We start from the raw sequence: 14860 nt of genomic DNA, 5'->3' as shown, positions 1-14860 counted from the left end.
CTAAAAAAATATATATACATGTCAAGGGATATTCAGGGATTCCTGAAAGATATTAGTGTTCTAACGTAACTAGCGCTAATTTTGAAAAAAATGGTTTGGAAATAGCAAAGTGCTACTTGTATTTATGGCCCTATAACTTGCAAAAAAAGCAAAGAACATGTAAACATTGGGTATTTCTAAACTCAGGACAAAATTTAGAAACTATTTAGCATGGGTGTTTTTTGGTGGTTGTAGATATGTAACAGATTTTGGGGGTCAAAGTTAGAAAAAGTGTGTTTTTTTCCATTTTTTCCTCATATTTTATAATTTTTTTTATAGTAAATTATAAGATATGATGAAAATAATGGTATCTTTAGAAAGTGCATTTAATGGCGAGAAAAACGGTATATAATATGTGTGGGTACAGTAAATGAGTAAGAGGAAAATTACAGCTAAACACAAACACCGCAAAAATGTAAAAATAGCCTTGGTCCCAAACGGACAGAAAATGGAAAAGTGCTGTGGTCATTAAGGGGTTAAACACAAGGCAGGAAAGATGGAGGGTGCGTCTGGATTCCAGTGACCGCCAGTTTAGTTCTTTAGCATGTCACAATGGTGGGTCCTGTAGTTACATTGTAGCACAAAGCGGCGGAACGAGTTATACAATGTATTAAGTTTATTAAGGTGAGTTTGCGGTGCAGGTGCATATACTACATCCCCATAATCCATAATAGGCATCAGCATTTGCTGTACAATTGTTTCCTTTACTGTAGGGCTGAGGCAGGATTTGTTTCTGTAAAGGGCACCTAGTTTTGGATAAAGTTTAGATGCAAGTTTTTCTATGTGGAGGCCAAAAGATAGATTGGGGTCTAACAACATACCTTTGTATTTGAAAGAGTGTACTGTCAGCGTGCTATTGGATTTTGTTTTGATGCGAAGATGGGAATTTTGTAATTTGTGTAATTTAGGTCCTGTTCCAAAGATCATTGTGACAGTTTTGTCAGTGTTTAGGAAGAGTTTTTTTTTTTTTTTTTTTTTTAATTATCATACTGTATTGTTTAATATTGCAGATATCTGCATGCATGTGAATAAAAAGAACAATACACAAGTGCTGCTGTTTATGTTGAGATGTCTGTCCTTGTGCAGAAACTGGTTTGATATCTATAAGAATCTGATTCCTGCTCCAAACTGCACGCCGTCACATATCCTGTCTCCACTCTGAACTCCCATAGGGATGCAGTAATTGAGCTCCAGTCTTGCGATGTTACCAAGGCGAAGCACTATGCCTGCTCCGTATGACTAGCGAATACACTCAGCGAGCTTGCGTAAATGTGCTTGTGGGCCTTCACCATAGTTAAGCTGCAGAGGTTTCCGGCATTTAGAAAGAAGTGTGTTCTCAAAAGGTCTCCAAATCCTCCACGCCCTGGTCGGAAAGGAAGGTACAGGTGCACTCCACCGGCCCAGTAAGCTTCTCCTCCCAAATAGTCACCTTCACTTTGTGGTCCGATGCTGTACATGCTAAAGCCACGCACACTTGTTGGTCCACCAAGGTAAAACCGATCAGCAATACTCAATGGTTTGTCTCCAATAGGCAATTGCATCCCACCGCACAGAGATGTTGAGAGGACAGAGTCCCAGACAAGCTTTTTATTTAGCTGCAGCTCAAAAGAAAGCTGACGTCTCCACCTGTATAGCCAGCCAGCTCCTGGTTGATTTTTAGCAAGGCACCGCTTTTGGGCAAGATCGAGGAGTTGCGAGTATCAATAACCATGGCATGTGATAGAGAAGACTTAAGAGTGTGCCCACTCACTCTCCCGAATGGCAAAAGATGCAGTTCTTGCCAGGCAGCCCAGTTCTCGCCAAACCCCCTCCCATTTCAATGTGTGGTTGGTCTTCCATAATGGGAAACTGATTTTGGTTGATATTTCTCGGTCTGTCTCACGCAGCGAGCTCCACGGGAACTGGCCAGTCACTTTGTACAAGTTGACAGAAAAATTCCTTTCAAAGTTTCCAACTTGGGGTTTGAAAAAGGACAACCCATATGAGGTTTCCTTTGTCCCATAAGAGAACTGGAAAGTCATTTTTTCAGCGCGACCAAAGAGATTGGGAAGTTTAAGACCAAGAACCATGCTGCCTTCGTTGTTCTCAACCATGGTGTTATAACTTCCAGTTAATCTTCTCAATTCTGTGACTTCAAAAGTGACATCCAAACCATTGGGAAGAGCGTCATCACCTTCACATGTATCAACCAAAACTTCCACTTGCCTAAATATTCCCATCCGGAGTAATTTCTCTCTTGCTTCATGAGATTTTCTCATCACATCAATAAGATTTTTAGCCTTGAAGACATTGCTGATTTCATACATAATAAGGTCATCTTTTGTCCTCCCCAGACCTTCAAAGTGCACACGCTGAAAATCTTTGTTCTCTAAAATTTCCTGTTTCTTTTGCAGCTCCACTTCTACAAGATCAGAATCATCAGCAGATGCGAAATCATGTCCATCCATAGGAAGAGGATCCAAACTCCGAGCGTGCACAGTCCCCATATCCGCTGGTACCGAGGTGTCAGGGCCTCTCCATCCCCACAGTCACCTACACCGAAGAGTTTGTTTTTTGAGATCCACTTTTCTAGCTCTGTGAACTGATCTTGGAGCACTGCTTAAAGCTGCGGCAGATCTGAATTGTTTGCATAGATTACTGTGTCATCTGCGTACATGTGTACAGTTGAAGATTTACAGACATTAGGCAGATCATTTATAAATAATGGGAATAGTAGGGGGCTGAGAAGGGAACCTTGGGGCACACCACATGTGACTGGGAGAGGGAGGGAGTAACTGTCAGAAATGTAGACATATTGTGATCGATCCGATACATACAATCAAAACCAGGTTAACGGATGATCAGCAATACCAGAGTTTTTTAGTTTGAGCAGTAGTATGTCGTGGTCTACTATGTCAAAGGCCTTTGCAAAATCAAGGAAAATTGCTCCAGTTAGGTCTTCCAGAGGCTACCTGTTGTTTGCATAGCAGTGGAACAGCTGAAATGAAGTTCTGTATATTTTCTTTTAGGACTTGGTAGATATGCTTTAAAATCAGGCTGAAGGAGAGAGATATATTAGTGTCAGATTGGCCTGCAAAAGTTGCCAGAAAGCCATTCCCAATGGAAATAATAGTAACAAATCCAAATCCAATATTCATCCGAACCGAATACCTGCAGGCCGCATAGATGAAATTCAACTGAACCAAATGTTTAAAAAAATGAAAAACAAATCTTTCGGATTAAACAAATTTTTCACCCGAGTACATGTCTAGTACATGTGTTTAATAGACATAGATATGTGATATCTTGTATAGCTAACACAATCTGTGGGAAACAGGAGAAAACAAAAATCAGTATTGCAACATCTAGAAATAGGGTTTAGCAAATTCAGTAGAGATTGAATATCATTGGAGTTATCAACCTTGACAGTATTGTACTAAGAAAGATTATGGACATTCTGATAAAAGAAAATATCAAACAGGAATTTCGGGAAAGATTGGAATCAAGGCCTATGTTACGTTTCCATTTCTCAAATAGGCACTCATTTTTATTTAATGCACTCAAATATCTCTTAGATTAAATTCTAGATTAAGCAGTTCATGAATTACTTTAGTGTTAGAGAATTGAAAATGATTTACGAAGACCATAATATTGGAAGATAAGAAGGAAATATTAAGGTTAATAAATTAAAATATCAAAAGAAATAATAATAAAATTAAGATACTAGAATCATAGGTCATAATTTGAGGATGGTTGAGTTTGGGAAAAACATCTTTAATTTAATGCCCCTTAAAGACTACACAAAATATATAGGCCTAGATTACGAGTTTTGTGGTAGCTGAAAAAGCAGCGTTAACAGGTATTACGAGTCTTGCAGGTTTAGGGTCACCGCACACTTTTTTGGCCTTACCACAAAACGACTTACGTAAACTTCATAAAGCCTTTTTTCCATGGGACTTTTCATACCGCTGGAATTACGAGTCTGTCCTGGGAGGCCAGCCTAAAACTTCAAGATTTCTAGTGCATTTGAAAGTCAGTAGTTATGAGTTTTATGTACAATGCGGTAGCATAAAACTCATAACTAAAGTGCTACAAAGTACACTAACACCCATAAACTACCTATTAACCCCTAAACTGAGGCCCTTCCGCATAGCAAACACTATAATAACATTTTTAACCCCTAATCTGCCACTCCGGACATCGCCGCCACTATAATAAACATATTAACCCCTAAACCGCCGCACTCCTGCCTCGCAAACACTAGTTAAATATTATTAACCCCTAATCTGTCGCTCCAGACACCGCCACTACCTACATTATATTTATTAACCCCTAATCTGCCGCCCCCAATGACGCCACAACCTACCTACACTTATTAACCCCTAATCTGCTGCCCCCGACATCGACACCACTATAATAAACATATTAACCCCTAAACCGCCACACTCCTGCCTCGCAAACATTATTTTATTATTATTAACCCCTAATCTGCCGTCCCTAACATCGCCGCCACCTAACTACATTTATTAACCCATAATCTGCTAGCCCCCAACTTCGCCGCCACTATATTACATTTATTAACCCCTAAACCTAAGTCTAACCCTAACCCTAACACCCCTAACTTAAATATAATTAAAATAAATCTAAATAAATATTCCTATCATTAACTTAATCATTCCTATTTAAAACTAAATACTTACCTGTAAAATAAACCCTAATCTAGCTACAATATAAATAATAATTACATTGTATCTCGCTTAGGGTTTACTTTTATTTTACAGGCAAGTTTGTTTTTATTTTAACTAGGTAGAATAGTTATTAAATAGTTAATTATTATTATTTGTATTATTATTATTATTATTATTAATAGTAATAATTAATATATTAATAATTAATATTATTATGTTTAAATTTGCTAAAATTCATAGAACTCTCCAGCAAAAAATATCAGCAATTACTATTTTTCTTCATGAATCTGATAAAAAAAGCAAGCCTTCTTAGCATAACATAGGCACAATGAAACCTATAGTAAATCTAGGGTAGTGAAATAGTATGTAGGATAACTCATTATGTTTTAAAACATGAAACAATTTCAGGTTGAAATAAAAACATTTTGCATAGTAAAAATATGTTACATTCGCTGTGGGTTTTAGGGACATTTGTTCATCCAATAAAAGATCAGATTACAGACTTCCGGTGGGCGGAGCTAGCGGCTGGCAGCAGAAGTACAGAGCTCCGGGAATCTGCTTCATATTAATGGTGTTATTTGCTGCCAGCCAACTTTCCCCACGACGCTGCCTTGCTGGGTTACCCTCTAAGGTACCCCATCCGGCCAAAGAACTATCGTGAAGGGCAGAAAATTGCCCTTGCCTCGGAAGTCTCAAACAAACTGCGCCACACGGCGCGAGCGGTAGCGCTGACTGGCGCCATTTTGGAGGAGCTCCCCCCGTCACCTCAGTGCCAGTTTCAGCTCAGAACGGGCCCTACAAGCAGACCGGCATTGAATGCGGTAATCGGAAGGATCAGGTGAGAGGTGGTAACACCGCAGACTCTTAATCAGATGATTAGAACCGCTTCACCTCAAACTGTGACTGTGTGACACCCAGGTAACGGGCTCCCAGGAAGATATTCTATGCATGCCCATAAGAGATTGCTGCACACTCTGATAGACTGTAAAAGTAGTGTGGATGCACATACAGATATAAACACATTTCAGCCAGCTCCAGTTCACTGACCCCACAACAAGGCACAACCTCACTACCACACTGGGAGATAAACTTGCTATTATTTTCTCAGCAGGAGGATACCAGCCTTCTTGTGCCCCTGTGGTTGCTAAGGGGTGAACGCATGAACACCTGCTCTGCTTGAGATCTGATCACTGGGACAGTCCCTGCATAAACTATATATTGATCTATACAGACTTTTTCTATACAGACTCATAGCTGGTATAGCTCAATTTTTCAGGATTGTGTTTATGATCCATCAGCACTGTTTGAGAGGCCTGCTAAACAGGACAGAAAAAACACTTTTGTTTACATAGTTGGTACAGCTAAATTTTTTTATTGTCTAACACCTGCATCTTGGCATGTGATATCTGCAAATTCAAAATCTGTGTCCCCATCTCCTCCATTTTCCCTCCACATACCTACCTTGATTGCTGCAATACACAGTGCAACAGCGCCACCTGGTGGTTTCTTCACAGTGTCATACAATTTCCAGTATTTGTCTGTATTTTGCTCTATGAAAGTGGATGAGTATTTTCACAGGCTGCCCTCGCCTTCAAGTAGCACCATGAGTCACAGATCAAAAGATCAGGAAAAAAATCAAAAGCCTTTGACAGAAACGCAGGCAAACCCATCATTTGCAGATGCTGAAGGCAGCACCCCAGGAGATCATTCTTCACTCCTACAGGAGCTCAAGGCTTTCTTTTTACCAAAAATGGATAGCTTGCAGGCTGGTGTTGACACCTTAACCAGCGAAGTGCGGCTCTTCTCTACTCGCATGTCGGCCGCGGAACAAAGAATTTTGGGGGTTGAAGACAGACAGCAGGAATCAGAGGTTTCTTTAAAACGTCTACTGAAACAAAATCAACAGCTAATGGATAAGGTGGAGGACCTGGAAAACCGCAGCAGGCGAAATAATCTACGAATCATAGGCGTCCCTGAATCCATTAAAGATAAAGATCTACTAGAATTTGCCGCTCTGACTCTCCCAAAAATTCTGGGCCTGCCTCAGGACTGTTTACCTCTGGACATTGAAAGATCACATCGCATAGGCCCTAACAGGTACCTAGAAAATTCCAAGGAGAAGCCACGACAAGTAATATTTAAATGCTTAAATTTCCAGGATAAGCTAGCAATCTTGCAAGCCTACAGGGCGGCTAAGGAAGTCATCTTCGAAGACCACCGTCTCCTGCTTTTCCAGGACTTTTCAGTTGAGGTTACTAAGAGACGTAAGGACTTTGCTTCTATCTGCTCCACTCTGCATGATCAGGGACGTAAATTTGCACTCATGTTCCCAGCTACCCTGAAGATTCAGAGTCTTTCAGGCCCCAAAACCTTTCATACGCCTGCGGCAGCACAGGCATACCTGGCATCAGAGCGGAGACAGGATAATGGCTGATGGGACTTTTTTAAGTATTAACGTTCACAATCTCTTTTCATATGCATCATGTTGATTACATTATGTATTTTGCTCTTGCGGGTCCTGTGGCTCTGGTCATGCTTGCCAGTCTTGGCTGTGGCCGAAGGCACGGTTCCGCACATGGCAACTTGTTATCTCTGTTATTACACTATCTGTGCAGGTTCATGTTTGTCTATGCATTGCACTGTTATGGTAAGGAAATATTATTCAGCATACTTAAACCTTAGTTCTAATATGCGTGTTATTAAGACAGTTCTCAGTTACCGCTGGTTTCCCCTGTGTCCCCTAGTAGGCTTAGTTCTTGGCCTATCCCTCACAAATTCTAGTGGAGACCCTCTGTCCACCACTTGCCTTTTGACCGTTGCAGATTTTGGTGTTACAATTCTGTTCAGGCCCCAGGGCATTGACACCGAATATAAAAAACATAATTCCCCATCTCAATGCCCATATACACCTTCACCTGGCTACCTAGGGCCTATCCACTTGCCCCTGCCATATGCAGAAACCCTTGGTAAATTTTCTCATCTTAAAACTATACTGAACATTCCAGGGCCTTGTATGGCTATATTGCTTCCTATCCCCTCCCCCAAGGGCAGAATTCTGGTTGTAAGATGTTATGCTTCCTGTTATTATGATGTGTTTTTGTTCATTTTTCAGTCCTTCTATAAACAGATTGCTTCTGTGAAGATAACTATTGACATTACTACAACCATGGGTGCTGACCTCTTACTCATATATATTGTTAATGCTGCTGTATGTTCTTATTTCTTTTGTAGCGACTGCTGGAATAAGACCTGGAGGCCTCTGGTTCCCCCTCCTTCATCACGTCATCCTGTCCTGAGGACACATCTATGCTTTCCCATAACTGTAAGTCACTTGTTACTACCTACACCTCAGACACCACAGGGGACACTTACTAGGACACTACCTACTGGGTTGTGCCCTCTCCACCCCTGCACTCTGTAGACATGACTCTTCCCCTTAAAATTATAGCATGGAATGTAGTGGGCATTACGTCCCCGGCAAAGAGAAGTAGGATTCTCCACCACCTAAACTCACTGAAGGCTGACATTGCTATGCTCCAGGAGACAAAACTGACAGTTGAGGAACATGCAAAGTTAAAAATCAGATGGGTGGGACAGGTCCTCAGCTCCCCTACAGAGGGTAGGAAAAGAGGAGTTGCCATTCTAGTGCGAAAGGGTTTAGCGGCCTCCTTGACAGCAGTGGACATAGACAAAAAGGGACAGTACATAGTCGCATCACTCCAGACCAATACACATACATACACTCTCTGTAATGTTTATGGCCCTAATGCCCATGATCCCCCCTTTTGGACAAATTTATTGGCGATATTGGCCACACATAGTGCCCCTTTAATAATGGGAGGTGATTTTAATTTAGCTCAGGCTCTTCCTCTGGATAGGTTTAGAGATCCCTCAACTTCTGGCTCCTTAAAAAAACACGTGATCCGCTACAAGCGTGAGGTATCCTTGATTGGATCCTTCAAGGAGACTCTGAATTTACTAGATATCTGGAGAGCAAGGAACCCGGATGAGAGGGATTTCACTTGCCTCTCAAAAACATACCATACTATGTCGCGTATTGACTATTTCCTAACTTCCTCAAGTATAATGCCACAAGTCTTATCCACTTATATTGGCCAAGTCACTTTATCAGACCATGCCCCAATTACCCTGATATTGCAGCCCCATCCCCCTAGACCTCCAAACAGAAGTTGGAGATTTCCTCTCCACCTGTATAACAACATTGAGTTCCGTAGACACTTAAAAGCATCCTGGACGCACTATGCATCTGACAATGCTTGTCATTCGGGTACGCCAGATTTGTTCTGGCATGCCTCAAAAGCGGTGATGAGAGGTCTTATAACCTCTTTTGCAACACACCATAATAAGCAACTTACGAGGGTAGATGAGACTCTCCTTGCCCAACTCACTGCAGCTTACAATAACTACTTATCTACCCCCACGCCAGAATCTAGGAAATCTTACTATGAACTCAAACAGACAAGGGATACTTTCTTAGCTCAACAAGACAACAAAGTCAATATTCACCGACAGGGTCGCTATTACCGTCATGGTAATAAGGCCGGTAAGTTGCTGGCCAAACTAGTTCAGTTGGTTCTCAGGGCCATACGGCAAAGTAAATTGGGCAAAGCAGCAGGCCCGGATGGGTTACCTGTAGAATATTTTAAGTTACTGAAGGAGGAGCTAGCACCAATTCTCTCATCCTTATATTCTACTTACCTGGCGGGCACTGAACAATTAAATGATAGATTCTCTGAGGCTAATATCTGTCTCCTTTTGAAACCTGATAGGGACCCCACCCAGACTTCTTCATATAGCCCAATCTCCCTATTAAATGGGGATTATAAACTTCTAACAAAAATCTTAGCAGACAGGTTGGCGAAGGTCCTACCACATATAGTTCACGCAGATCAAACGGGTTTTGTAAAGGGCAGGTCCTCAGTGATTAATATTAGAAAGACCCTCGGCTTGGTGTCCCACTACTGGTACAACACACATACACAATCCCCATCCCAACTACCAGACGCATGCCTTCTAGCACTAGATGCCAAGAAGGCATTTGACCGGATCGAGTGGGATCATTTACATACGTCACTGTCGCGCTTTGGTATGCAGGGTAAATTTCCTAGCTTTCTACAAAGATTATACTCAGCCCCTAAGGCCTCTCTTATAATCAATGGGAGGCTTTCTCCTTCCTTCACGCTACAACGGGGTACGAGACAGGGATGTCCCCTCTCCTTTTCGATTTAGCTATCGAACCCCTGGCGTCCTACATCAGGCAACAATGCGCCGGCTTAGATATATGCGGTCAAAAGCAACATCTATCACTTTACGCCGATGATTTACTGCTCTTTGTAGGCGATCCTGGTTCTAATTTACTTCTCTCTTCTGAAAGTTATCGATGATTTTGGCAGGTTCTCGGGGTACAAGATCAACATTGACAAATCGGAGGCCACCTGGTTGCAAAATTCCCGCAACATGACTCTAGCAGATTTTGGTCTTAAAACTACCCAGGGTAGTTTCAAATATTTAGGCATATGGATACACGTTAACCCTCATATGTTGTACTCTCTGAATCTCGTCGGGACTATTGGTGACATTAAGCAAATGTTGTTGAGCTGGATGAAACTCCCCCTCTCTCGGGTAGGGTGCACCTTTTTAAAATGGTTGCCCTGCCTAAACTTCTTTATCCATTACAGATGTTGCCCCTTCTTCTCACTCAGAAGGATGCGACATCTTTGCAAACTGCCATTGGAAACTTTGTTTGGCAGGGCAAAAAACATAGAATAGGCAGGACCCCCTTGTCAATGACGGTGGGAGGGGGAGGGCTCCATCTTCCTAATATAATATGGTATAACTGGGCGGCTCTTTCTAGATTTACACTGGACTGGCTGGTAGGGAAAGACTGTTATACTGTCCCTGAACTAGAGTCTAACATCATTAAACCACTGCATTTAGCTTTTCTGCCTCATGCAAATTTGAAATCTCTATCTCCGTTCATTCAAAACCATATACTGTTTAGAGATCCCCTGAGAGCCTGGACCAAGATTTGTAGACTCTGGGGTATACAGCGATTGGCTAGTAGGTATCTCCCAATCCAGGGCAATTTGGACTTCCTCCCTGGTTACACCACTCAAGCATTTCAGACATGGCAACAGTTACGACTTACACGACTTCACCAACTTTTTCGCCCACTGACTTTAGAGATACTGCCCTTCCAAGACTTACAATCGCGTTATAACCTCCCGCACACACACAGGTTTGCATATTTTCAATGCCGACACTACGTATCTACCTTAATTTCAGAGGGACTCCTATCTGTAGGCTCCTCTAATTTAGATACACTTTGCGCTTTGGCGAAGTTAGGCTCTCTGAGGCTGTCACATACATATAACTTATTGATCCATCACTCTGAGGATCCCGGCCTTCATGGCATGGTATCAAAGTGGTCCCATTTTGGGGAATTAGAGATTGACCCGTCATTGATCGCCATGAGTTTCGAGAGGGCACACCAAAGTACTATCTCTGCAAAATTGAGGGAATCACATCTGAAATTCCTACATCAAGCTTACATCACTCCTGGCCTAAGGGCTAACTGGGTTCAGGGAGCACTCAATTCATGTAGTAAATGCCGCCTTGAATCTCCTGATTGGGTACACCTGCTCTGGGGTTGCCCTAAAATACAAAAATTTTGGCAAAAAATTGCGTATTGGCTAACCAAATTAACTAAACAAACTGTGTCCCTCTCGGCACAACATGTGATCTTTCTGACACCTAGAGACCAGACATACATGCACGACATCTTTTTAAATACAATACTCATGCTAGCTAAACAAATCATTCTGAGGGAGTGGACAGGGAACCGGACCTTACCTTTTCAGCAACTACTCAAAACAATTCATAATCAGATGTTGATTGAGCAGGCAGATACTAGGGGGGACCCTGAGAAAAGAGTTAAGAGATTTCTCCTTAAATGGGAGGTTTATTTGCTGCACTTACCTGACATAGTGAGGGATAGGGTTCTCCTTCCCTTTAAAAATAGCCAGTATGTTCTTAATGAAAATCTCAGAGGCAATTGGTGTCTATCCACGGATCAGGCCCATGAATGACTTGCCTATTGAAGGAGGGGGAACTCGGAGGTGCTCTGGGTAAGTATGGTTGTTGTATGTTTTCTTATTCCTTTCTTCTCTTTCTCTCTATCTTCTTTATATGTTATTGTCTCTCTTCCCTGCTCTTAGCTGTTATGTTTTCTTTCTCGTTCTCTCTTCTTTTTCTTTGGTTGATTGTAAAAAAATGTTCTTGGAAAAAAGAGTCCCAGGACATACATGAAGACTTCATCCACTTATTGTATTCTTCGCTGGTTTGCCTTTATGTAACATGCTCTGAAAATTGTTTTATTCTGCAGGTGATCACTTTGTTACACCTGCATTATTATGACTGCACTTACCATGTATGACTCGGATTCTTTTCTATAAATAAAGTTTAAAAAAAAAAAAAAAGATCAGATTACAAGTGGAGTTCTAATGATAGCACAGCCGCTATAAGTTGATGGTTAAATGGCCTTTACGTTCAACAGGTTAGCTCGCCCGACATTGCTCGAGAGCAGCCTATACTTTTAATGGATAGCCTGTGTGCGATATTTATTGCTCATATTACAAGTTGAAAGTTATAGATTGTGCCCCAAGACCTAAAGTAAAGTGTAAGCAGAAAAAAGTGGCACATTTAAATAAAGTATTACACTCATATATACACTTTCTATTAAAAAAATAATAATTTAAATATTAAAATAAAAAAGTTATAAGGGTATATAACAAGGTGATGGACTGGGAAGGCCTCAAAACCTGATACATGTGTGTATGCATGCATATATGTGTGCATATATTTAAATACAGTATATATAAATACAGTATACAGTTTAAATACAGTATATATAAATATATGTACGTTTGTGCATACATACATACATATACATACACACACACACATATATATATATCTTGATATATGTATATATATATATACATACACACACATATATTTATCTAAGTTATTCAGTTCACAAATGTTACATTTAATATGTATACTACTTTATGCGGGCAGTATGTACTCATAAAAACCACGTATAACTGAACCTAGCTCATCAATGAAAAGAAAGTACTGGTGCTTAGATTAGCTTTTAACCTGACACACACAATGTTATATGATAGGACAGTAAAATTGAAGGAACAAAACAATAAAATAGAGATCCACATTTAGAAATGTATCCTCTGAAAAGTCTACCAATAAGTATGCTAACAATGTCTATAATAGAAAAGAAAGGCAAGATTTTCTGATTATTTATAATATATTATAAAGTAACTGCAAAAGTTCCTATCAATCAGTACTAAAGTTACATTTGTTATTGTCATTTGTGTAAAATATTCCCGTTGCCATGTCAACAAAACAAACACTGGTGCACATTGGCCAGACGCAAATCACGTGATGTTATACGTCAAACACCGGAAAAATAACGCCCACTCAGTTTTTTTTTAAATTTCAAAGCCGGTGTCTCTGTAAGCCTACTTACCTCTGATGAAGAAGTTGATGTTGAAACTTTGAAACGCGGAAGGATATACTTAGTGGGCGTTCAGATTATACACAGACTGGTGGTCTTGATATTTAAGTGCCTTTTATTTTTAGCAAAATTGATTTATTAAGTCTTTAGACTTGCCTTTTATCGCATTGACTACATTCTCACGAAAGATAGTACTGCACTACAGTCATTGTGGAATACATGTTTTCTTGCCTCTAAGGTTACCTCATTATGGATTGAGGTTGTATATTGTAAGTGTACATTTGTCACTCAATAAATTCTCACATGCCTACACAGTGTTACGCTATGTGATTTTTTTGTTTCCTGCTTATATTTGACAAACTCTGGGATTACTGTGTGGATACCACTGTTCAAGTGATCTGGATTAAACATCACAAGACATCTTTGCACCAAGAATGAAGGGTGGGCACAGATTCCTCTCCCCTGATACAGAGCTTCATTCTTACCTCATACGATGGAAGTGAGATCTGGAAAGCAGGTTTGAAATATTTAGCCTGACACTTTTGCACGTGGAATTTGGTGAAAGTTTGACGCTTCATACAAAGTTGTATCTCTTTGGACCATTAATCCTTTTTCACATAGAGACTGCGTTTGTGTGCTATAATTATTTGATTTTCTCTTTCATTTGTATTCTTGTCAACAGTGTAAGGAGTACACTGTATCAGATGTTCAGCAGCACGACCTCCTATGTATTCTAATAGTTAATCACTTTTTGATTTGATATATACATATGTACGTATACACGCTGTTCCAAATTATTATGCAAATTCAATTTCAGTGTCACAAAGATTAAAAATTTTTTTTTCAGTTTAACTCATGGATGGCATTGTGTGTGAGGGCTCTTTTGATCACTGAAAACAATCTCGGACACATTTGATAATTAGATTGCCAGGTGAGCCCAATTAAAGGAAAAACTACTAAAGGAGGGTGTTCCACATTATTAAGCAGAGCACCATTTTCAAGCAATATGGGGAAGAAAAAGGATCTCTCTGCTGCCGAAAAGAGTGAAATAGTTCAATGCCTTGGACGAGGTATGAAAACATTAGATATTTCACGATTTCATCACACTATTAAGAGATTTGTGGCTGATTCAGAGAACAGACGGGTTCGTGCAGATAAAGGCACATTGAGGAAGATTTCTGCCAGATCCATGCATCGGATCAAGAGAGCAGCTGCTAAAATACCATTACATAGATGCAAACAGATATTTGAAGCTGCTGGTGCCTCTGGAGTCCCACGGACATCAAGGTGTAGAGTCCTCCAGAGTCTTGCAACTGTGCATAAACCTTCCATTCGGCCACCATTAACCAATGCTCACAAGCAGAAACGGCTGCATTGGGCAGGAAAATACATGAAGACTAATTTTCAAACAGTCCTGTTCACTGATGAGTGCCGTGCAACCCTGGATGGTCCAGATGGATGGAGTAGTGGATGGTTGGTGGACGGCCACCCTGTTCCAACAAGGCTGCAATGTCAGCAAGGCGGTGGTGGAGTCATGTTTTGGGCCGGAATCATGGGAAGAGAGCTGGTCGGCCCCTTTAGGGTCCCCAAAGGTATAAAG

The 14860-nt window shown here is 40.8% G+C and overlaps 1 pseudogene; it reads right to left on the bottom strand.

Annotated features, from left to right (window-relative positions):
* Nucleotides 1-1092: 1092 nt before the first annotated feature.
* Nucleotides 1093-2571, bottom strand: LOC128639660 (sorting and assembly machinery component 50 homolog; annotated as a pseudogene).
* Nucleotides 2572-14860: the final 12289 nt, after the last annotated feature.

The sequence above is a fragment of the Bombina bombina genome, chromosome 1, assembly GCF_027579735.1.
Source record: "Bombina bombina isolate aBomBom1 chromosome 1, aBomBom1.pri, whole genome shotgun sequence".
In the NCBI taxonomy this organism is placed as follows: domain Eukaryota; kingdom Metazoa; phylum Chordata; class Amphibia; order Anura; family Bombinatoridae; genus Bombina; species Bombina bombina.
Note: the sequence above shows the minus strand (reverse complement) of the source record. Positions and strands in the feature narration are given on the sequence as shown.